The sequence below is a fragment of the Mustela nigripes genome, chromosome 9 (assembly GCF_022355385.1).
Source record: "Mustela nigripes isolate SB6536 chromosome 9, MUSNIG.SB6536, whole genome shotgun sequence".
Lineage (NCBI taxonomy): Eukaryota > Metazoa > Chordata > Mammalia > Carnivora > Mustelidae > Mustela > Mustela nigripes.
Genome location: NC_081565.1, coordinates 9,320,408 through 9,343,314, shown reverse-complemented (window position 1 = coordinate 9,343,314; position 22,907 = coordinate 9,320,408). Strand labels below are relative to the sequence as shown.

Here is a 22,907-nt window from a genome sequence, read left to right as displayed (position 1 = left end):
AGGCATGGCTCACTCCTAAACATCTAGACACAAAACAAACTTTTAGAAGTCTTTGGAGTGCAATAAACACGGCCTTTGCAACACACTTAATTCACAAACATAATCCAGTGACATGAATATCAAAATGAGTTTGCCACTCACGAGCTCAGAAACTCACTGTGTGGGGTTGGAGAATGGAGGCGTGCTTGAGCGGCAGGAGGCACTCACCCTGAGGGGAATAAAGGTCTTAGATCAGATGGCCTACAAAGCAGAAATGCCCAGGAAGCAATGACATCCACACTTTTGTAACCTCTGAGACAGTCAAGGGTCCCTTTTAGTGAAAGTCACAGTGCCATGACCACAGTACTCTATCTGGCCAATCAGCCTACCCAAGAAAGAAATGAGGTTATCTTACCCTGCCAGGTTCTAAGTGAGCCCATGCTGGCTCCTAATGATCACTACTCCTCTTCGTCAGGTTTACAAGCCCTGACTGCTGCTAAGTGAGACTAGTAAATCAAGACTGCTCTGTCTCAAGCTGAAGAGAGAAGTCTGTGGATACCTGGGTTGATAAAGGGGTCCTTAAGAAAGGAAGTGAGTTCTAAGGAAGATTTTTAATGCAAAGGACCGACAGCGCTTGGTAGAGGGTGCCGGGGAAATAGTCCAGCCCGAGTGTGAATAAACAGAGACAATAAGGCCAAATGTGAATAGCAGAGAGAGCAAATCAGAAGGCCTGGTAATCTAGGTCAAGCAGAGACTAGGAAAAAAGCAAGTTCTTCCTGCTGGGCTATACCCCTGATCACAAAGGTCAACCACAACTGAGCCAGAGTTCTCATTCTGAGTATCAGAAAACACACAATACTATATTAAGCAGAGCCCGAAAGCAATCCCACGTAAAAGACAGTTGTCATAAAGGCCAGTCTACTTTCTCCAAAGTACCTTCTGATGATAAATCCACCACTAGGATTATGTGTAATGGGCAATTTTGTTGCAAAGGACCATTGTGCAACATTTTCCCATTTCTCTTCCAGAAAAACACAGAGGTAATTATGTACTCATAGCCAGTGTAGCAAATCAGTTAAATTAAACCTGTATTTCATCTAACTCATATAGGATATGAATAACATAACTAACTTTTCTAATTTCATACTCTAGTACTCCCAAGTAAATAAAAGGGAAAAAAAGTAAAGTTTTCCCCCTACAAATAGAATCTGTCACTTCCTAGGATGTGCACTTTTCAGCTCATGCATCCTAAATGCATGTGGAGATATTATATGCACTTTCTATTTAGCAATTTAATTATATCTTTGCATTCAAAGAGTGGCAATGGTTTGCAGTAATAATCAGGTGAAAGCATTCTAACATTAATATGCTGGAATCCGATGTGTTAATTTGATGCAACTTTGCCTTGACAATATGTGATTAATTTGTTCTCAGGCTAGCCCTGCTCCCAGCTCTGACAGTTTAAAATGCTGGGTTTCTTTATCCATATCGCTATTTGACACGCCTTAGCCCACTGCTTTGCTAAGACCACTGTTAATTTGTAATGAACTTGCTTTTCAGGGGGGCTCCTTCATTTTTAATTCTGTCAGTGTCACCTCCTTGAGGAAAATTACAAGTTTCCGTAGGTGTGATTACTGCCAAGTGCTGCTGATAAGAGGTTTGAGAAAATAGGGCTTTATAAAGAAGTCTGTATTTAATCTGCTGAAACAGATTTATTGCCTCCAGACAGATAAATATAATACAAAGTTCTCTTATTTAAAAGTCATCCCCAAGTTCTCCCTCACCACCTCCTCCTCCTAAACAAAAACACAGTTGCATTTCCAGGACTCAATAATGAGTCACTCAGGGAAAAGAGGTGAAAGTGTAATAAATTTAGCAATAATGGCGATTCTTGTCATCAAATTAGACTTGTAGGGGAGTCTTATAAAACACATGAATACACTTTCCGCAAGGTGGAGAAGAGGAAAAAGAAATCCCACTGAAACAATTACGGCTTCACCTCCTTTCTAACTAGCAAAGAACACTGCACGGCTTCATGAGCCCATTTCCTTGGGGCAAACTGAGTACTGGTGAAGTTAGGCGTGGTTTAAATTTCTCCGTGGAAATTGATCCTGATAATGCTCAATGCTGGGTTACAGGGGAGACGGAAAGTCTAAGTCTCAACAGAATAAGTCATTTGTAGGGACAATAAGCAGCTTATGAGCCCCTGCCCAGGTATTCTCCACTCTACCTTCAAAATAACCATCACTGGTATGTACAGTCACTCCAATTTTTTTTCACATAAGGGAACTGAGGCTCAAAGATTTTATCACAAAGATGCACCAGCAAGGAAAGAACAGAACTTTGGGAAACACATCTGTCAACTGCTGTCCTCTGCTTTGCTCCATGACAATCTACTGAGTGGAAAGGTCATCCCATAATAATCCACAGATAGAGCTAACCAGTCTCATGCTGGAGTCATTCTCTTCCTCTCTCTGCACTGAAACAGTGGCACGCAGTTCTCCTGCAATTCCGGCCCACCCACCATGAAACCTACTGCTTCCACAGGGCCAGGAAGACATCAGGTCCTGCAAATTCTGCCCTCAGATTTATCGGATGTTCTTAATGTCTATTTACACCAACAGCAAGAAGCTTAGAACAGGCCCACTCCCCGCAAACATCATTAGTGGCACAAGCCTCTTTTCAGAAGATTAGTCTCCCAACACTTCATAAACGGAATTGAAACCACTAGATACAAATGCTCACTGCATTCCCCTACCTCCCAGTCTTTTTATCTGTATGTTCCCCAGCTGCTTCTCAAAAAATAAAATAAAATTTTAAGAAAATCTTAAAAAAATCATGAAAACAACTTTCCACTGTATGTTCAAGATCACAGTTGATAAAATGCTCCATACCTTTGCCTTCTCTACAAGGCTATTCATGAAGCACGGGAACTGTGAAATAAATGCTCAAAGGAACGTTAAGCTAGTCACTGAAAAGGAGTACTCATGTGCAATATATAAGAAAAAATTTTCAAAGATAACAAAGGTAGGTGCGAGAGCAGAATTGCAATTACACACAGACTAAAACTAAATTATGCAAAAAGATATAGAGATGATTTAGCACCTCCTGCTCAAAAACAGACACCCGAAATTCTGATTTTAAGTTGTCTTTAATTTAAAATTTCCTTAATGCTTCTTCACAGTGGTCTGTAAACCCACTAGACTGCAAGCCCCTCCAGAACAAGGATCGTGGTTTATCTCACATCTGTATACACCTGGCCTAAGTAGCTCAAGTCTTCACTAAATTAACTGAAACAAAGATTGCTAGGGTGTAGGTCTCTATCTGATTAAATATAGTCCCCCCCTAGAGCATCTCAACTCAGTCTGGCCTAGGTATGAGCTCTAAGCACTGGTTGTGGAATGGTGGGATAGCTGTGGCTCTGATATGCCTTCCCAGGGCACTCCCTGTTCCCAAGTCTTCCAACTCCACGGATCTTTGTTGGAAGGAACTCTGGACAACTGCTGCTGCACGACCGATAAAAGGAGACCTGCTTTGAGATGAACAAGACCCTGAGCCAAGGCAGCAAATACCTCTCCAATGACAGGTGTGATGCCTAGAACAGGCAGTTACCCTGAAGGAGACACACAGATGAGAACAAAAATACAAGGGACTAGAGAGAAGGAAAAAAACTAAATCAAACACTTAAAAAAAAAAAAACAAACAACACTAAGGGAAGTATTGGTTTGAAAAAAGTACCCAGGAAAATATTAATGTATATTTATCAGACACATAAAGGCAAATTAAATAATTTGGCAAATTAGATAAAAACTCTTCCCCCCTCATATAACAATTCTGTAATTGTAACATCTGCCAGATAACTAATTGCATATTCTCTAATATGTGGCCTGGGAAAGTCGATCTAACACTGCTGGAATGGTCATCATTCCTAAGGAGAAAATTCTAAACTAAATACTGCACCCAGGGCAAGTGTACCAGTGAACTGAGGTACCAGAACACCCACAACTAAACAAGCATTAACTGGGCCTCCTGGGTGGCTCAGGTCATGATCCCAGGATCATAGTACGGAGCCCTATGTCCACCCCTCAAGGCTCCTTGCTCAGCAGATGAGTCTGCTTCTCCCTCTGCCTGCCGCTCTCCCTGCTTGTGGTCTCTCTGTCAAACAAATAAATAAAATCCTTAAAAATAAAAAAGCATTAATTAACTGAAAAAATAATTTGTCCTGATGACCTGTTATGGGCCAATGACTAAAAAATGACTAAAAAGTTGGGCTGGAAAGGAGAGAACACTGGGTCGAATGGAAGTTAAGCTCTTATTTATCCAAACTTGCATAATAAGTGGCAAAACCAAGACCCAAGTCTGCCTGACACTTAATTCATTACTCCCAGCCTTCTGCCCAAAGAGCCCGTGAGTCTGTCTTTGAAGACATACATACCAAATGTAATCTGATTAGAAATGTCACAAATCAGGGGTGCCTGCCTGGCTTAGTTGGTGGAACATGGGACTTTTGATCTTGGGGTTGTGAATTTGAGCCCCATGCTGGGTGTGGAGACTGCTTAAAAATAAAGTCAAGAAAGAAAGAAAAAGAAAAAAGGAAGAGGAAAAAAAAAGAAAAGGAAAGGAAAAGGCAGGCCACAAATGAATATCTAATTAAGCATATTGTAATGTTACAGCACCAAGGCAATGGGCAGATAAAAAGTGGTTCAGGTATCAAAGTGCCAATCAGAATAAGTTTTGCCCTATGTTCTGAAGAAAATAAGGAAATGGGGTAAATGCAGTCCAAGCTAAAGAAATGACTAGAGCAACAGTATGAAAAATTAGAAAGAGCTCGTGGTCAGAGAACACAACTGTCAGGTAGTAAGGAAAATGGGGCTATATCAGGAAGCAGGGGAACAGAAGATCTAGAATCAGACTGGTTCAGGTTCAAGTACTGCATAAACTTTCTTAATTATTGGCTTTCGATCATCTATTTATTCATTTGCCAGATAATTATTTTGCACCTATATGCTAATTCCTTCTGGGGTTTTCTCTCTGTCTCTAGATGGTTTCCTCATCTAGAAAACTAGAATAAAAATATCTCTCTCTCTGGGCTATCATGGAGCTTAAATGAGAAATGATGTCTTCATTAAAGTAGCATATCTACGGGGCGCCTGGGTGGCTCAGTGGGTTAAGCCGCTGCCTTCGGCTCAGGTCATGATCTCAGGGTCCTGGGATTGAGTCCCGCATCGGGCTCTCTGCTCAGCAGGGAGCCTGCTTCCCTCTCTCTCTCTCTCTCTGGCTGCCTCTCTGTCTACTTGTGATTTCTCTCTGTCAAATTAATAAATAAAATCTTTTTAAAAAAAAAAGTAGCATATCTACAAGAGGAAAGTAGGTGATGGGTAAATAAAGGGTGAACTGAATGGTACAAATTAAGATGGAAGGTATGTGGGAAGAGAGGGTGCTGCTACTGTCAGTGGACGGGTTTAGTTTTGCTATCTCAAGAGGGCAATGGGGTAGTTCATCTGGCCACAAATTGGACACATGGAGGGAGAGGGGACAAGCGGGCAGAGAGACCAGCCTGGAAGCTGCTGCTGTAACATAAATGGGACGTGAGAGGTCCTGGAACAAGGAAGTGTCTGGCAAATCTGAGAAGTGTCAAATCTGATAGACCCTGAGAAGGAATCACTGGCTGACCTTAGGGACACCATGTGAGGAGAGAGTGGTGGAAGAGAAGAAAAGTATTCCTATCAATTCAGATTTTTAAATGGCTTAAATCTCACTTTGGCAAACATCTTTCTTTGAAAATAATCACCTGGACATTATCAATTTCATAGAAAGACCCTTTGTTTTGCACACAAAATACACTTTAATATTTTTCTCCTTTTTCTATGAGCAACATCCTTCCTCCCAGTCAACTCCAAATACTTACAGGTCTGTACAAATTACCTCGATCTTTCTAAGATTAAACTGCAATCTGCTTACTCTCACTCATGTCCCTCAATCATTCAGGCCTGAGGAAACAGAGCCTGCACCCTTAAAGACGGCAGCACATAAAACATTGTGTCATCTGTACAACGGCAGCTCTCTGTCCCTAAGCACCTCATTGTCTCCTAAATGGCTTCAGCTACAAATATTCCACTGGCAAAAAGACTTTATGAAAACCTCAGGGCAAAAGGAATGATCACCACCTTTGTGGCCAACCCCTTGGGGGAAAAAAGGAGCCACTTAAAAACTGGCTGAGAATTAACCTCACAATAACAAGTAGAAGACCTCTGGGAGCCCTTCACACATCTTGCAAGTGTAACACGGAGATGAAGAACGCCGTCTGCAGCTGGAGCACCTGGGCACCGCGGCTGCCTCTTCCCACTTCCTCGCTCTCTGACCTGAGGCGGGTTACTGGACCTCTTCCAGCCTCAGTCTCCTCACCTCTCAAACTGGGCATCATTGTAATACCTTCTCACAGGCCTTCTGCAAGAATTCAATTTATCATTACATGCAAAGCACTTGGCATTGTGGCTAGCACACAGCAAATGCTCAACATATGCTCGTTGTTATTATTACCGTGGCTGTCATTACAGTCGTTTGAAATAGTTCAGATATAACCCACTAAGATGCACATTCCTCCCTTCCTCCTGTCCAATACTTACTGAGTGCTATGCTGGGCTGTACACCGAGAAGAGGGAGAAAGAGAAAAATTTGGACTCTAAAGAGGCAGAAGCAAGGTCTATGGATGTACAGAGGAGAAAGTCACTATTAGAGAAGTCAAAAAAAGTGTTAAGGAAGAGGTGACATCTGTGAGTTGGCTCTTGAAGAGGACAAACAGGAATTTTCCAAGAGAAAGAATGTGACCTGGTAGCAGATACGGCATCTGCTTTTTAACATGTAAGACTGAAACAGGTTTCTAGGAAGGTAGGCTACCTGGGCAGTCGCTGAAAATCTAAATCATAAAGATTCCAGCCAGAACCTCCTCCTCCTTCCAGGTTTCTAGGAAGGTAGGTACCTGGGCAGTCGCTGAAAATCTAAATCATAAAGATTCCAGCCAGAATCTCCTCCTCCTTCCACTTGGGCTTAAGACCACTAACTTCTCCACCAACACTTCAGTCTAGGCTAACTCCTGTCTCTGTACTTCCACATCTCCTTGTCCTTGGATTACCATGGTCTACCTCATGGAGACTCTGAGCTAGTTCCTTGAGGGCAGGGACTACCCTTTTATTAATGTACCCCAGGACATTCTACTCTGCCAGGAGTATGGTAAATATTCAACAAATGTTTGGTGAATGAACCATCTGCCTTGCCAACAGTACTGTCATAAAAAGAACCTAAACACTTAAGAGTCTCCAAATGTTCGTAAATGTCTCACACTGACAAAAAATTATGTAATTCTAACGATGGGTCTGGTCTTGGTCATCCTCCTCATTTTTCTGATTGGCTGACTAAACCCAGAAAGGTGAGATGATGAATTCAGTCAGAGAGAAAGTGACAAATAAGTAATAGAACTTGGTCTCATGAATGAAGTACTCTTCCAGAATCAACTCGGAAAAAAAACAGACTATTTTTTTTCTTATGCTAAATCTTAGGAAAACTAGAGCTTCTTACTTACATCCTACTAACATATACAATATCTGACAAAGGAGTAAAATGCACGTGAAAAATATTTCTTTTAATATACATGGTTTTTCTTAAACAGAGTATCAATTCCAAAGGCAGCTAAACTGCATTCAGAGCTGGCCCTACCATACAGCAGGGTGTGGTCTTAGGTGAATTGCTCAATTCCTCTCAGACCTCCTATCAACATGGAGCTAACAATATCTGCATCCCAGAGTTACTGTGTAGATTAGAGATGATATACTTAAAGTTCCCAGCATACTGCCTGCCACACAGCAAGTACTCAGTCAACAGGAGGCACTATTATTATCTTTATCTATTGTTCCTAAGGACAGACACCTCGTTTTATTTTCTCCTTCCCTTAGTGCCTTGTACTATGCTCTATACATAATACCTACTCAAAATTTTTTGAATTTATGATTAAGAAGAGAAAAAAATCAAATAACAAGTAGCCAATGGCTTTTCTTAATCCAGAAAAGATAATTAATACCATGGTCTAAGATGTCAGTATGAATACTGCATGGTTTTTAATAATGGAATCTCATTGTCTTAAAAGTCAAAATCATCTTCATCTAAAAACAGCCTACCAGTTTTTCTCTACACAAAATTAGGTGAACTTTTTCTTGTAACTTCCCACTTTAGCTTCCTTTTCATCATTATTATCACAATTAAAGGGGTAATACACATTCATTTCAGAAAAAGAAGAATCTCAGAGGAATAAAAATTGCCAAACAGAAGTCAGAGATATCTCTTTAAATTTTGTGTGCATCCTTTCATATTTTCTATGTAAATATAATCATTTTAACAAAAGTTTGATGATGCTATATATGCTATTTTATATATAACCTTTTATAAATTTACTATTTATGACAATTTTTATCAAGAAGTCATATCAAAGGGCACCAGGGTGGCTAAGATGATTAAGCATCTGCCTTCAGCTCAGATCATGATCCCAACATTCTGCGATCAAGCCCCACATCTGGCTCCTGGCTCAGCAGGGAGTCTTCTTCTCTCCCTCCCTCTGCCTCTCCCCCTGCTCATGCTCTCTCTGTCTCTCTGTATCTTTCTGTCTCAAATAAGTAAATAAAAAATCCTTTAAAAAAAAAGATCTTAAAAAAAAAAAAAAAAGCCACATCAAGGGGCGCCTGGATGGCTCAGTTGGTTAAGCATCTGCCTTCAGATCCTGGGGTCCTGGGACTGAGTTCCCCATCAGGCTCTTTGCTCAGTGGGGAGTCTGCTTCTCCTCCCTCTGCTCCTCTCCTCCCCGACTCCCAGCTCATGCTCGCTCTCTCACCCTCTCTCTCATAAATAAATAAATCTTTAAAAAAAAAAAGTCACATCAATGTCATCATTTTAATCATGACATAATATTCAGTATGTAGAAACAATGCCGTAATTTATTTAAGTAATCCTATTCTGGGCATTCGGGTTCTTTCTAGTATTTCTATAACATACATAATGAAAATCCAGATCTTTGCATACTCTTCTGTTTAACTCCTTAGAATACATTCCTAGATATATATTTTCTAAGCCAAAGGGCATATTTTTAGGCTTTCAGTATATATCAAAAATTACCCTCCAGAAAACTTTACCAATTAGATCTTGCTCACGTGGGAATTTCTGTTTAACTTTCCAATCTGAAGGGCAAGAAATTCTGTATCACTTGTGTTTTATTTTTGCCTCACCTTAAAATTTCTGAACAGTCAAATATAGAAAGGCACATTCTTTTACAACACAATCAAGTGGTCAGTGGCCAGAAAATATCAATTCTTAATTTTAAGAATAAACCTTAACTCAATTGGAGCTTCGATTAAAAAATGAAATATTCAGGAAGCATTCAGTCTTCCAAAGAGAGGTTAAGAGGGGAATGGAGAGATCAGAGAGCAATGTATCTCCACTGAGGTGTCCTTAGAAGGATAGATTCAGAAGAAAAATAGACATTTTACTAATCACCCCATAACCTCCTAAAGCAAGCATCTAATGTATGAACTACCACGATGATCCAAGACAACCTTTGTTAACCCATTTACGTTATTTTCATTAAAGATGGGGTACATAATAAAGGTTCAAAATTACAAACTGCAGGCAACCCCTAGTAGTAAGAGTCCTTGAAAAAACATGAGACAAAATTTCACATTAACACGATTTTACCCCAAAATGGCAAAATTAATTTTTGCAACACAATTGTCCCTTTGCAATCACTGCTAATGTTAAGAGACTAGATAAAGAATTATTAGCACCATTAATGTAATATCGAAGTCACACCTATACATCCTTTTCCATAGAAAATGGTTCTTAATTTTCAAGTTGTTCTGCTTTATTAAAGCTCATTACCATTTCTCTTTTAATAAGTGCTCTTTAAAGTCATTACCTGCAGTGAAGTTAAAGGCAGAGCTATTAAAAGGTTACTTTAATGTGAATAATAGCCTCCCAATATACTCAAGTTAATTACTATTGGAAACTGGTTCTATTTTAATTTAATGCTGAACGCTTAATGAAGGATCTGCCGGGGTAGCAAAACTGACAAAAATTATTCATGGTCAACAGACCTATTCTTGCTGTCTCATTTAAAGAGATAATATCCGTTTCTAGTTCTACATAACTGCATTTAAAGATCAAAATTACATCTTAATATTTTTCTCCGTATATCTAATTGAATATGAAAAATGTGTTTTTTTAAAATATTCAACAGCATGTTAGACACAGCACAATCATCAGTCACAATGCAGCAGACCTTCAAACATGTGGGAGGTGGAGGGGAATCTCAAAATCGCGACAACAGGAGAGTGCTTTAAAGACAAACAGAAACTCATTCTTGATCCTTCGTGCTTGCATAAAGTGTCACCAAAGGAAAGAGAGGAGAGAAAACGCTGAAAGGTGATGAGTGGAAAGGGACACCGGAGCCACTGGGGCCATGGGGGAGTACCCCTGCCCAGCTGAAAAGGAAGCTGACCCTCCAACTTTTTAGGAAGAGCCAGAGAAGCACACTCCAACTCCAATCCCAGCCTCCTTACGAAAAGGATGGGACCAGAATCTCCACTCTGGCCAGCCTCGAGTAAAAGAAATACTGTACTTTCCCCCACCACCTGGGAAATGAAGCTCAGTGACAGCACAGAAGAACACAACACAGTTTTAAAGATGACCAAGGAACAATAAAAAACCTCCGGGATTTTCTTTCCCAAGCTAATTTACCCAAAAAGACACAGAGTTTCCTTGATATCTATATAGAAGAAAAAGGCTATAATCCACTCCGGTAAGAAACTGTCAACTATCCTCTGCCTACACCACTCGTTTATCCCTATCAGCATGCTGATCCTAGACTGTAAACACCTGGAGAGCGGGAATGCAGTGTTTTCAGCTCCCATCACGTACAATTAGTGATTTTTGAAATCTTTGAGAAAGGGGCGCTTGGGTGGCTCAGTCGGCTAAGCATCTGCCTTCAGCTCAGGTCATGATCTCCAGGTTCTGGGATAGAGCCCTGCATGGAGGATCCCTGCTCAGCAGAGAGCCTGGTTCTCTCTCTCTCCCTCTGCTCCTCCCCAATGTTTGTTCTTTCTCTCTTTCAAATGAATAAATAAAATCTTTGAAAATAATAATAAAAAAGAAAATCTCTGCAAAAACTGTAATAAGACAAAGTTGATCCCAAACTTAACGAAGTAATTGTATATTAGGAGGTATAATTTTATTTTTTTTTAAAGATTTTATTTATTTATTTATTTGACAGACAGAGATCACAAGTAGGCAGAGAGGCAGGCAGAGAGACAGGAGGAAGCAGGCTCCCCGCCAAGCAGAGAGCCCAATGCGGGGCTCATTCCCAGAACTTTGGGATCATGACCTGAGCTGAAGGCAGAGGCTTTAGCCCACTGAGCCACCCAGGTGCCCCTAGGAGGTATAATTTTAAACCAAAACATGCTCCCAACATTTTATTTCACATCCACAGTACACAGAAATCCTCTATTATATTTTAATATATATACATCATGAATAGTAAAGAAATGCTTGTCCTGTGTCAATCTGAGAACTACTTCAAAGCCTTTGGGGAAATAAAAAGACTAGAGATCTTAGTGTCATAAATTTCTGCAGAAGAATAAATTAAGAACTACTATAAGGCAGTAAAGAAAGGGGCTGTGAAGTCTCACACATTGGGTTCAGATCCTAGGCATCATTTATTCAATCGATAAAGCTTCAGTTTCCTTACCTGTACAACAGTACTAATATTCACACACAGGAATGTTGTGAGGAGTAACAAGGGTCCATTATAGGACCTGATACAACATAGGAACCCAATAAAACACAGTTATGGTGATAATGATAAAAACTTTATATAAAAAGGGATTTAAATCCTTTGGCTAGATTTACATGAATTTTGTTTCTGAACTAAAACAGTATCATAAAAAATCCTTGCTTGAATGCTATGCACTTAATAAGACAGAAAGGGAAAAAAAGGGGGGTGGGCTATCATAGCTGAAAAAAACCCAGCAAGTTATTGTTTTGATGTCATAATTAGGAAGGGAAAATGAAAGTCAGCAAAACCACAGTTTTAGGAAAGTGGTTATTAGATTTTCTTCTTTCCACTGTGGAAAAAGTCCTTCCTGTTGAAGAAGGCAGTGAAATTTTATCACAGCTATTGCTATTCATAAATCTTATATCTATTTTAATTCAATCTGGCCCTAGCCTCTGAGTCGCTGCACCACAATTTGATTACTATAACCATACTTTTTAACTGCTGTCAGGAAAGACAGCGCCTTCTACAAACATCTGCCGGAACACATGCCTGCGTTCTCCAGCACCAGCCTTAAATCACACTCTGGTGATGAATCTTTATCTGACACTAATACTTTTTAACTTCATACAGACAATTAAAATGAATTGTAGCTAAATGCACATATAACAAATCAATTTAATCTTTGGTTGCATAGTAGCATATTTTGCAAATTTCCTAAACTTACTTTCTTACATGTATCTTTGTCTAGGTGTTAAAACTTCAATTTAAGACAAAGGAATGGAGATATTAATAAAACACAGCTCTTATGACAGTGGCATGTAGATGCAAGCCTCAAAGAGTAATGACATTTGAAATTCGTCACTGCCATTTAAAAAAACTTTCACATTTATGTGTGGAGAGTGTCATGCTGGGCTTCATAATAAGAGTGACCAAAGTTAAGTATCTGCTGTCTAGGAATTAGTATAATCAAAGTTCAGACAAATCCACCTATGATAACAAACTAGATGAACATCATTGCTGCCTCCACACTCCCACAGTCTCTACAACGCTACCTCTCACATTTACTCTCCAGTTAGTTGTTCATGGACCTGATGTCATGGGCCACTGTCACAGTCCACAGCACAGGGCACAACCCTGACTGTGAAGTGTGGTTCCTCCACTTGTTGGCGCTATGGCCACTCTTACCTTCAAGTTCCTCCAGGGCAGTTAGTCCTAGCTTACTCATCAGTGCCTAGCACAGAGTCTGTAGGTAATACACATTTGAAACAAACCAGTTCAGTATAGATGCTTAATAAGTAATTTTTTGGCTGGATAGACAAATGATCAACTCTGCACACCAGGAAGGGCAGTGGAAATAAAAAAGCATCTGTGGGACATAAACTACATTCTCCATACAAAGCACTGCAGCGTTCTCTAGCCCCGGTATCTCATTTCTTTTTTCACAGGTAAGAAAACTGAGGTTTACAAGATGCAGTAACTTACCCAATGGACACAAATGACATTAAGATCCAAAACAGTCTGTCAGATCTCAAGTGCCCTGGTAAAAGGAAAATCCTTTTGTTTTAAAATTTAAAAATTTTTTCAATTATTAACAGTGTTTTTGTTTCCTCCATAATAATGGCTATAAAAGAGTGTAGGAAAAACAGCTGTGGTACTGGAATAAGGAAAAGGGAGTTGAACCCCTGCTCTGCCACATAAGTAGTGCATTTCTGAGCACATCACTTTCCCTTCTGAGCCTCGGTGTCCTCAGCCATAAAATGGAGGTAACACTCCCTATATCACAGCTTTGTTATAATCAGTTAAAAGAGGAAAGTACCAACATACACGTCAAAGATCAAAACTTCAAGAGTTGAAGTTTTCCCATTTATAACTTACATGTCACTGTGTCAATCACCTCCCCAATCACAAAACGATGGAACCTTAAAGACACAAGGAATCCAAGAGGTCATCCAAGCTGAGTTCCTCATTCTAAACAGGCAGAAACCGAGGTTTAGAAATGGGAGGTGACTTGTCCCAGGCCCCATGGCATGACCAGGGTTAAAGCCCACATCTTTTGAGTCCATACCCATGTTCTTTCTACCATGTCATTTTCTAGAACTTGAGTTTCCATTTTGCAAATATGAATGTCATTAAGAATGAAAAAAAAAAATCTCTGAGAATAAGAACACTTAAGATTCTATGCCCATGGGATGCCTGGGTGGCTCAGTTGGTTAAGCGGCTGCCTTCGGCTCAGGTCATGATCCCAGCGTCCTGGGATCGAGTCCCACATCGGGCTCCTTGCTCGGCAGGGAACCTGCTTCTCCCTCTGCCTCTAGCCTGCCACTCTTGTCTGCCTGTGCTTGCGCTCTGTATCTCTCTCTCTCTGTCTCTCTAACAAATAAATAAAAATCTTAAAAAAAAAAAAAAAAAAGATTCTATGCCCAGCTGAGTGATCCTAGGTTGTCATTTGATTCTCTGCATTGTCCTCTTTAAGACAGTAAAATCAGGGTCTAGTACTCTGAGGCACAAGGAAATCTCTTCACTGCAAATTATATGGACCAAGGTGTCCCATATGAGGGCACTCAGTATAAAATCCCACCATGCCTAGCCTCACCACACCTACAAGGACTGTCTCCTAGGTTTTTCCTGGAACCTCAGTGCTTGATAGACATTCCAACCAGATTTTGTCTACTAATCTGGTAATTAATTAGGAATAAGATAGTACTACAATAGTAATCTTGTTATAATAAAAACATGTCCATGTTTTACCTCTTAGTCCTCTAATATCCAAGAATTACAATCAATATAGTTTCTTAAATGACACCTGACATTTGCCTCATCTAAAATTACTTTCTCATTTTCTCTTCTTAACAGCCTGGTGAACCGGGTTGGGCATCTGAGAGTATAACCCATTTCAGAGTAAGAGGTGACCAACTTCCAGGGCAATTCCTTAGCCAGAGTTCCAAAGCTGTCTGTGAAGTAGGGACAAAGAAGAGGTTCCTGGCTCCCAGCCCACTCCCACCTCAGAGACCCTTGCCTCACATGCCCCAAATACAAACCAAACAAGAAGGGTATGCTGCATACCCCTCACCCCACCAAAACAGTGTAGTGTCTTCAAGGGCATGGTAAGAAGATGTGATCTGCAGTCACCAGGCCCAAACGAACTCATAAAGGTCAACATCTTGCCTCATCCTCGGCCCTCTTTCAGGGCCTTTTTTTTTCTTTTTTTTTTTTTTAAAGTAGGCTCCATGCCCAGCATGGAGCCGAAGCCAGGGCTGGACCTCATGACCCTGCAATCAAGACCTGAGTTGAGATCAAAGAGTTGGTCACTTAACTGACTAAACTACCCAGGCGCCCCTCGGTGTTTCCTAATTCAGGGATGGAATCATCATCATCCATTCAGTTCTACAAGCCACAATCAGATCAGGATATCATCCTTGAAACCGCTCTCTCCCCTATTCCTTAACATGCAATCCATCATCAAGTCCTAGCACTTTTACTTACTGAATATCTCTTGAGTTTATCCATTCCTTCTACATCACCAATAAGTTAGCCCAAGTTACCATCTCTCCCAACTGGACCAATGCAAAGTTTCTTGATTGGTCTCTTTGGCCTCACAAACCTTTCTCAAGTGTATTCCTTTCAGATCTTTTCAAAACACAAATCTGATTACCTCATCTCCTCATTTAAACTTGTCAAAGGCCTGCCAATACTCTTAAAGAGAACAATTCCACCAGACCTACATGGTCTGGCCTGCGGCTTTACCTTGTACCACACTCTACTTACCCCCACCCACCCCCAGGTCCCCAAAGACACACCCTTCTTTCAATTCGTCAAAACTACCAAGCTATCCCTTTCTTCAGGGCCTCCATTCATCCTTTCTCCTCCCCCTTCACCTACTTAGCTCTTACTCATCCTTCAGCTCTCAAATCAAGAGTCTCAAATCAAGAGTCACCTTCACAGGGATATCATCCTTGACCCCTTAGAGTAGGTCAGATGCCCCTATGATAAAAGTCTGAAGGTCTCAACTGCCTCTCCCCGGTACTTAGTGATTAATCAGTTGTGATTACACTATTATGGCAATTTTGCATTCAGTAGGATGACTGTTTACGTAGCATCTATCTTCCAGCCAAGAGAAAAAGTTCCATGAGATCGAAACCAGGTTGTTTTTGCTCACCAGTGAATTCAGATTCTACTTAACAGTGTCTTTACATAGTAGGCCCTCATTAAATATGAAGCAAACGAATGGCACTGTGGTAAAATGAAAGGAAACTAATAAAGCTCTCAGCACTGACCATGCGCCAGGCACTTTCTACGTACACATCTCCCCTTTTCGTTAAATCCTGTGACAACATTTAAAGATAACATTAGCTTCATTTTAGACATATGAAAACAGGCTCAAAGAGGTAAAGTGAGGGGCGCCTGGGTGGCACAGTCACTTGGGCATCCAACTCTTGGTTTTGGCTCAGGTCATGATCTCAGTGTCTTTGGATTGAGCCCCACATTGGGCTCTGTGCTCAGTGTGGAATCTGCTTGGGATTCTCTCTCCCTCTGTCCCTCCTGCTTGTGCTCTCTCTCTCATAAGTAAATAAATCTTTAAAAAAAAAAAAAAAAAAAAGGAGGTAAAGTGATTTGCCTGATATCACCCAGCAAGTAAGTGGTAAAGTTGGAATTCTAATTCAAGCCTGACAATTATGTTCTTTCTACTGCAAAATTCTGCCTTCCTTTGAGAAGCCTCTAAAACCAATGGTCAATTCTACCTCTGACAGGAATTTCTAGAAGATTCCTCTAGAATCAGAAGACGCCTCTACAGACTGGCAGAAACAAGGCCTGGATGGAAGCAGCTCCAAATGGAGGGAGCTAATTTTAAGAACTCGAGTCTTCAAAATTTAACTGCAGAGTCAAATGCTGAAAACACTGTCTTTCATTGTAAGATTCCTGTTTAATTCATTTTGAGTACCACCCAGACAGAAATCCCAAAATCTCTACTTGGGATTTTCAGTATAATGTCAAGCAACAGGAAGAGAAATGCACTAATACGATGGTAAGGGGGAAATAATCTCGTTAAAGGAGATTCTTAAAATAATGAATTTGGTACTTCTATTAGTATATCATAGTGTGTGAAGAGGTAGCGAATACCTAATATCTTCCTTTAGAAATAGAACAGACTGGGCACCAGGGCAGTTCAATTGGTTGAGCATCTGTCTTTGGCTCATGACCTGGGATTGAGCCCCACATGAGGCTCCCTGCTCAGCAAGGAGTCTGCTTCTTCCTCTCCCCCTGCTCTTGTTCTTTCTCCCCATGCTCTCTCTCAAATAAATAAATAAAACCTTTAAAAAAAAAAAAAAAAAAGAAAGAAATAGAATAGACTAATAAAAACTGGTCTTTGAAAAAGAAGACTAATGAAATACAGTCACAGATAAGATGCTGAGAGAATGACTGCTAAAGTGATGTTGGGACTTACTCTCCTTTATTAAAAAGGTATGTAAAGGGGAGCTTGGGTGGCTCAGTGGGTTAAGTGTATGCCTTCGGCTCATGCCACAATCCTGGGGTCCTGGGATCAAGCCCCATGTCAGGGTCCAGGGAGCCTGATGCTTCCCCTTGTGCTCTCTTGCTCTCTCTCTCTGATAAATAAATAAAATCTTAAAAAAAAAATAAAAAGGTTTGTTAAAAGAAGCAAATGGAGGAGCAGGACATAGAGCACCTGATTCAAAATACTCTTAGAGGGGCGCCTGGGTGGCTCAGTTGGGGCCTCTGCCTTCAGCTCAGGTCATGATCCCAGGGTTCTGGGATCCAGCCCCGCATCGGGTTCTCTGCTAGGCAGGGAGACTGCTTCCTCCTCTCTCTCTCTGCCTGCCTCTCTGCCTACTTGTGATCTCTGTCTGTCAAATAAATAAAATCTTTAAAAACAAAACAAAACAAAAAAACAAAATACTCTTAAATTGTCTCTGGATGGGCACTAAGCAAGTCAATCCCAGAAAGGGTGGGGGCTGGTCAACTTGATGGGTGGAAAAGAGAAAGAAACTCAAAAACCAGGAGGCTCTTGGGCTCAAAACCACACCTCAGCTCAGACAGCCCTAAGCAAAAGCCGCTATCTAGAAACATAACCAACAATAAAGTCCAGATTACAATTTTTTGGAAAGAGATCCTGAACTGAAGTTGCTTAACATATTAGAGGGACCATTCCCTTTACAATAGCAAATACTCCAAGTTCAAATGAGGAGCATTTTCCTCTCAAGGCAATTTTTTTACACTTGATCTTAGCCAAAAGGCCAAGAAGCGATCAAGGCAATTTTTTTAAACGCAATTTCAATTCGCTGACCTTTCCTAAGTTTGCCACGTTTCTCAGTGGCTTCATGCTTTTCTGCGAAGTTTTAAGTGACTTTTTTTGAAAAGAGCTATTTAATGCCAATGATTGTAGAAAACATTTGTTCATAATTATCCAGACATAGACTGGAACAATGCTGAAACAAGAGCAGCATGCAAAAATGTATTTAAGGACTATCATCCCAAAATGCTGCTAAAAGCTATTAACCAGTATGTGTTAATTGCCACAGCATTCATATTAATTTTCACTTCAGGCTCGACATTGTGGAATATTTCCCCTGATACATTTTAAACAAAGTTTAATTTAAGGAACTGCTTCTATCAACACTTATGAAAATTAACAGCCAAGCAATTAGCACTCATGAATTATCCCTTCCCCCATGCTCTCTGCAGCTTCGTTAAAACACTTTCTAACAGAGAAATGGTTACTTTCTAATAAGTTAACACAATCACAGTCACAGTTGTCTATATGAACAAGAAGGGGTTCTGCTTTTTTAAGCACTCAAGGCAAACATTCTCCTTATATTTAGAGTAGAATTTAGCGAAGTCAAAGAAATACTTCACGTTTTAGTAAACTACCAATGACTAATATTAAACTACCTTCTCCTATGATGTTTAAAAAAAAAAAGAAAAAACACAGCCAAAAAAAAAAAAAAAAGGAAGTACTAACTTGACTCAATCTTCCTATTTAAAGTTAAAGCCCGAAGCCTCACTGGACTCGCTGGTCTTCAGGCAGACCTTCACCCAGAGTCTGCTGCACGTCCTGTTGAACAATGCTATTCTGAACTCCTGGATTCAAGACACACTTTCTCTCACTCGATCCTGTCAATATCTAATGAAGTACATTAAGAAGGGACGACATCACCAGCCCTCATCCTTTACAGAGAGGAGCAGAAGTGGGATATTTGTTGAGTGCTTCCTATTATGTGCTACATGTCTTGGTAAAGAGACCTTATCTCAATTAATCCTCATGAGAAAGAACATTACCATCATCTCAACCCACGTTAATACAAGGACAGGACCACTTTATAAGGTTAAGTAACTAGCCTGAGGTCAACACTGTTAAGTGGTAGAGTCCGAATTCAAACTCAGGTCTTACTACAAAATAGGTCACAAAGTAAAGTACACTGGTTCTCACTGGGCTAGGTGCTCTACCCTACTTACCCTACTATTATCCTATTTGATGGTCTCATCAGCCTTGAGGAAGAACTCTCATTTCTTTAACAGGTAAAGAAACTGAGGTTTGGAGAGATGGAAAATCTGACCAAGATGCCAAAACCAATAATCATTATCATTTCTTTGTTAGTAACTATACTGACAGGAAATGGGTATTTAAAATTCTAATGGGGGTGCCTGGATGGCTCAGTCAGTTAAGCTGCTGTCTCTTAACTGCAGTTCAGATCTTGGATCTCAGGAATGTGAGTTCAAGCCCTGCACCAGGCTCCAAGCTGGGCATGGAGCCTACTTACAAAAATAAAGTAAGGGGCACTTTAGTGTCTCAGTTGGTTAAGCATCTACTTTCATCAGGTCATGATCCCAGGGTCCTGGGTCTGAGCCCCAAGTTGGGGTCCCTGTTCAGTAGGGAGTCTGTTTCTCCCTCACCCTCTACCCACCCCGACTCATGCTCTCTCTCTCACTTGCGCTCTCTCTCAAGTAAATAAATACTTTTTGAAAATAAATAAATAAAATAAAATAAAATTTGAACGGTCTACTAATAATGATATTTGCAAATTCAATTTAACCAGAATAGTGGTGATGTACTAGCAAAAGTTTCTCAAGTAAGTGATAAGGCATGGAATGGAAAGGGTTAGATACTTGCAAAAACATGACTTCATATGAAACAGGTAGAAAGACAGGACAGATACTTACATAAGTGCTGAGTGAGTATTCACTTACCATGAATGAGCCCATTCCCTCAAAGCAATGCCTTGTCAAACCCAATATATCCCACATACAGTGAAATCAGAAGGACTGTCACAAGAAGTTTTCTGATTATCTCAATCTTTAGAACAGAGATTTTGTTAATTAAGCTTTTTGAGGACTGCTTTCAACAAGCCCAAAGAATGCAGGCAGGTGGCTGAGCCTGGTTTTGCCTTGTGCGACCAAGCAAGCACTCCTTAAAACCACTTGCAATCTATTTTGGACTTTTTTCAAATCATCAGTAAACAGAGTTACTAATAATCAATGAATCTAAAACAGGTCACAGCATCACCAATTTACTAAAGAGAACATAATAATAAATCAGATCCAAAAAATTATTAAAATTACAACAAAGCACATGCCTAAGCACAGTCTTTCTCTCTCAACTGTATTCCTCTAAGAAATTATTAATCAACAATTTTTAAAAATGAAATTGTTAAACTGCTACAGGTACCACAAATTATCTGAATAGTATTTGCTTTAATTTAGCATAATAGCTAAAAGATGCTTACCCTTAGAATCACTAAAACTAACAACAATCCAGTTTGCACAAACAAGACACTAGACATGCTGGCTTACCTACAATGAATTGTAAAGCCACACCAAAAACAAAATCCTTTTTTCAAATCTAACGCTAGTTTAATCTTAAGGAGGATTTCACAGCAGTCAGCCTCTTGAGGAAATACATAATTAAGTAGTTTTTTAGCATATTTAATTAGACCCCAAACTCTTCCCTGTCCCCTTTTCTCCCCAATTATGTACCACTTGCCCAAGAGACCTAAGCAACTCGGTTAATTATGTAAATAAGGCAAGCGTTATTCCCAAGAAAAGCATTGTGAATATCTGTACAGGAAAACTCTGTACATATTTTAGTGGCTTTAACAAACCTTCACAGAAAAAAAAGAAAAAAAAAGGACTATCAAAGTCCACGAAAAACCCTTCTATTTGAAGCAAAAAGCATGGAGTTCAATGACAAGATGGTGAATCATTAAAACAGGACACTCATTTCACTTCTTAAATATGAGCTGAATAAAAATAAAATAATTTTAAGTTACAACAGTAACAAAAATTTAGTGCTGAACGTCAAGTGATTTATGGGAAGAATCAATCTGGAAATTATTAAAGTCGACTCTCACAGAAAGGCTTTATTATCAAGGGGTTGACATGATCTTAACTCTAGAGGCAGCCATGGCGCTGTTATAACTACTACAATCCCATTATTATGCAATCACAAAATGCTAATTTGATCATTTTGAGGTGTTATTTGAATAGTCATTTTAATTTCTAGGTTACAAAAAGGCTTGACTCAAGTGTAATTCTCTATTAATCATTGAGATGTCATTGAATATCATATTGATGCATTTCACAAAGATAAAGAAAGACTAATTTAATATGTACAGTACAATATCCTTCAAATATTAGCCACTTTCATTACATATCTGCCAAACGCATCAATATTAAATAATAGATGAGAACAAGAGTTTAATTGTATTTTAGCATTTGTAATATGGAGGCTAATAATAAAATAGCATCACATCACGGGATAGACTTATCGATACATAAATCTTTCTTAATCAAAGTGTAATGGTGACTGCTCCATGCATATACCTTTTGCTGATTACAAATAGATTTGATATGACAAAAGTACGGAGAGCCTTAAGTGTAAACATATCTAGCAAAAATAATTCCTTTGTGACCAAGAAAATGGCTTCTTCACTTTTTTTTTTAGTTTCTCCCTGGCACTTCTAAAGTTAGATATATACCAAAGATACCTTATAACTTTCTCTCAAATCCAAAGCTAAGTAATTTATAAAATAAAATCTAGTGGTATACTAGGAATTCTAGGACATAATATTTTAAAATATCTGTGCTATTTTGTTGGCATCAAGTATTTTTACAGAGTAATTATTCCAGCAATTATGTCCTTAAACAATGAGATGGTATCAGACAATGGAAGCAAATAAATTCCAGCCATGTAACCTAATTCCAGTAATAATGCTCACACATATATATCTAAATGAATCAACTGTAGTATTTAAAAACAAATCCTACAGTCCAACTCTCCATTTTCCAGAGACTGACATTCCTGTCCCCTAGGGGGACCCTTCCTTCTCTTTGCTACATTCCACAAGAAACAGGAGTCGTGGCAGGGGCAGGCTAAAGAGAGGCTTTACATCAGTATAATCTCTCATTTACTAAAAGTCCTTTCAGATTTTTTTGGAGGCAACTCCTGAGCATATTAGTATCTTTATGGAACTTCCACATTTTGTTTCTAGTTCTTGGCTCTCTTTTCCCACCAACATCAATAACCTCACTTGTCTGTGGCCATATATGCTTCATATGGAAACATGCTGAACCTTATGAGGTAGAAGTGTTTCGAAGAGAAAACATCTCCTTGCTCAGACAACTGAAAGCATATAACCAGAAGCTGAATGTGAAAAAATGGAAACATAAGCAACGAGCCTGTATGTTTATTAATTGCAGTGGTGTTAAAATAAGACAAATTGTACGCAACCCCTCCAGGAAACAAGCTATCACTCAGCACCTCCAAGCCACTGCCAGACAGCAAATATAATGGCAATAAATATAAAAATCAACTGCTACTGTCTCCTCAAAGAAGCCCAGCTCAGCTCCACACAGAGACACAGAGGGCAGGGAGCGTGGGCAGAGAGAGGGCTGCAAGGGCAACTGACTATACTCCGCCTACAGTGGTGGCCCTTTTTCTAAAAGGAAAATAGACATGTTTTAATTTTTAAACTGCAAATTATTAGAACAAACAGAAAAAAATAAAGTCATCCTACATAGCGAGTGTCAAACAAGACTGCTTACAATGAAATACTGACATAAAAACAATGGTCTAAAAATCTGAAATGAAGCTTTAACCTCAACAATT

At 39.6% G+C, this 22,907-nt stretch overlaps 1 protein-coding gene across 4 annotated transcripts in view; it reads right to left on the bottom strand.

Annotated features, from left to right (window-relative positions):
* MAPKAP1 (MAPK associated protein 1) overlaps window positions 1-22,907 on the bottom strand; it is a 243,204-nt gene that overhangs the window by 176,489 nt on the left and 43,808 nt on the right. The gene's annotated exons all lie outside the window — the stretch shown is intronic.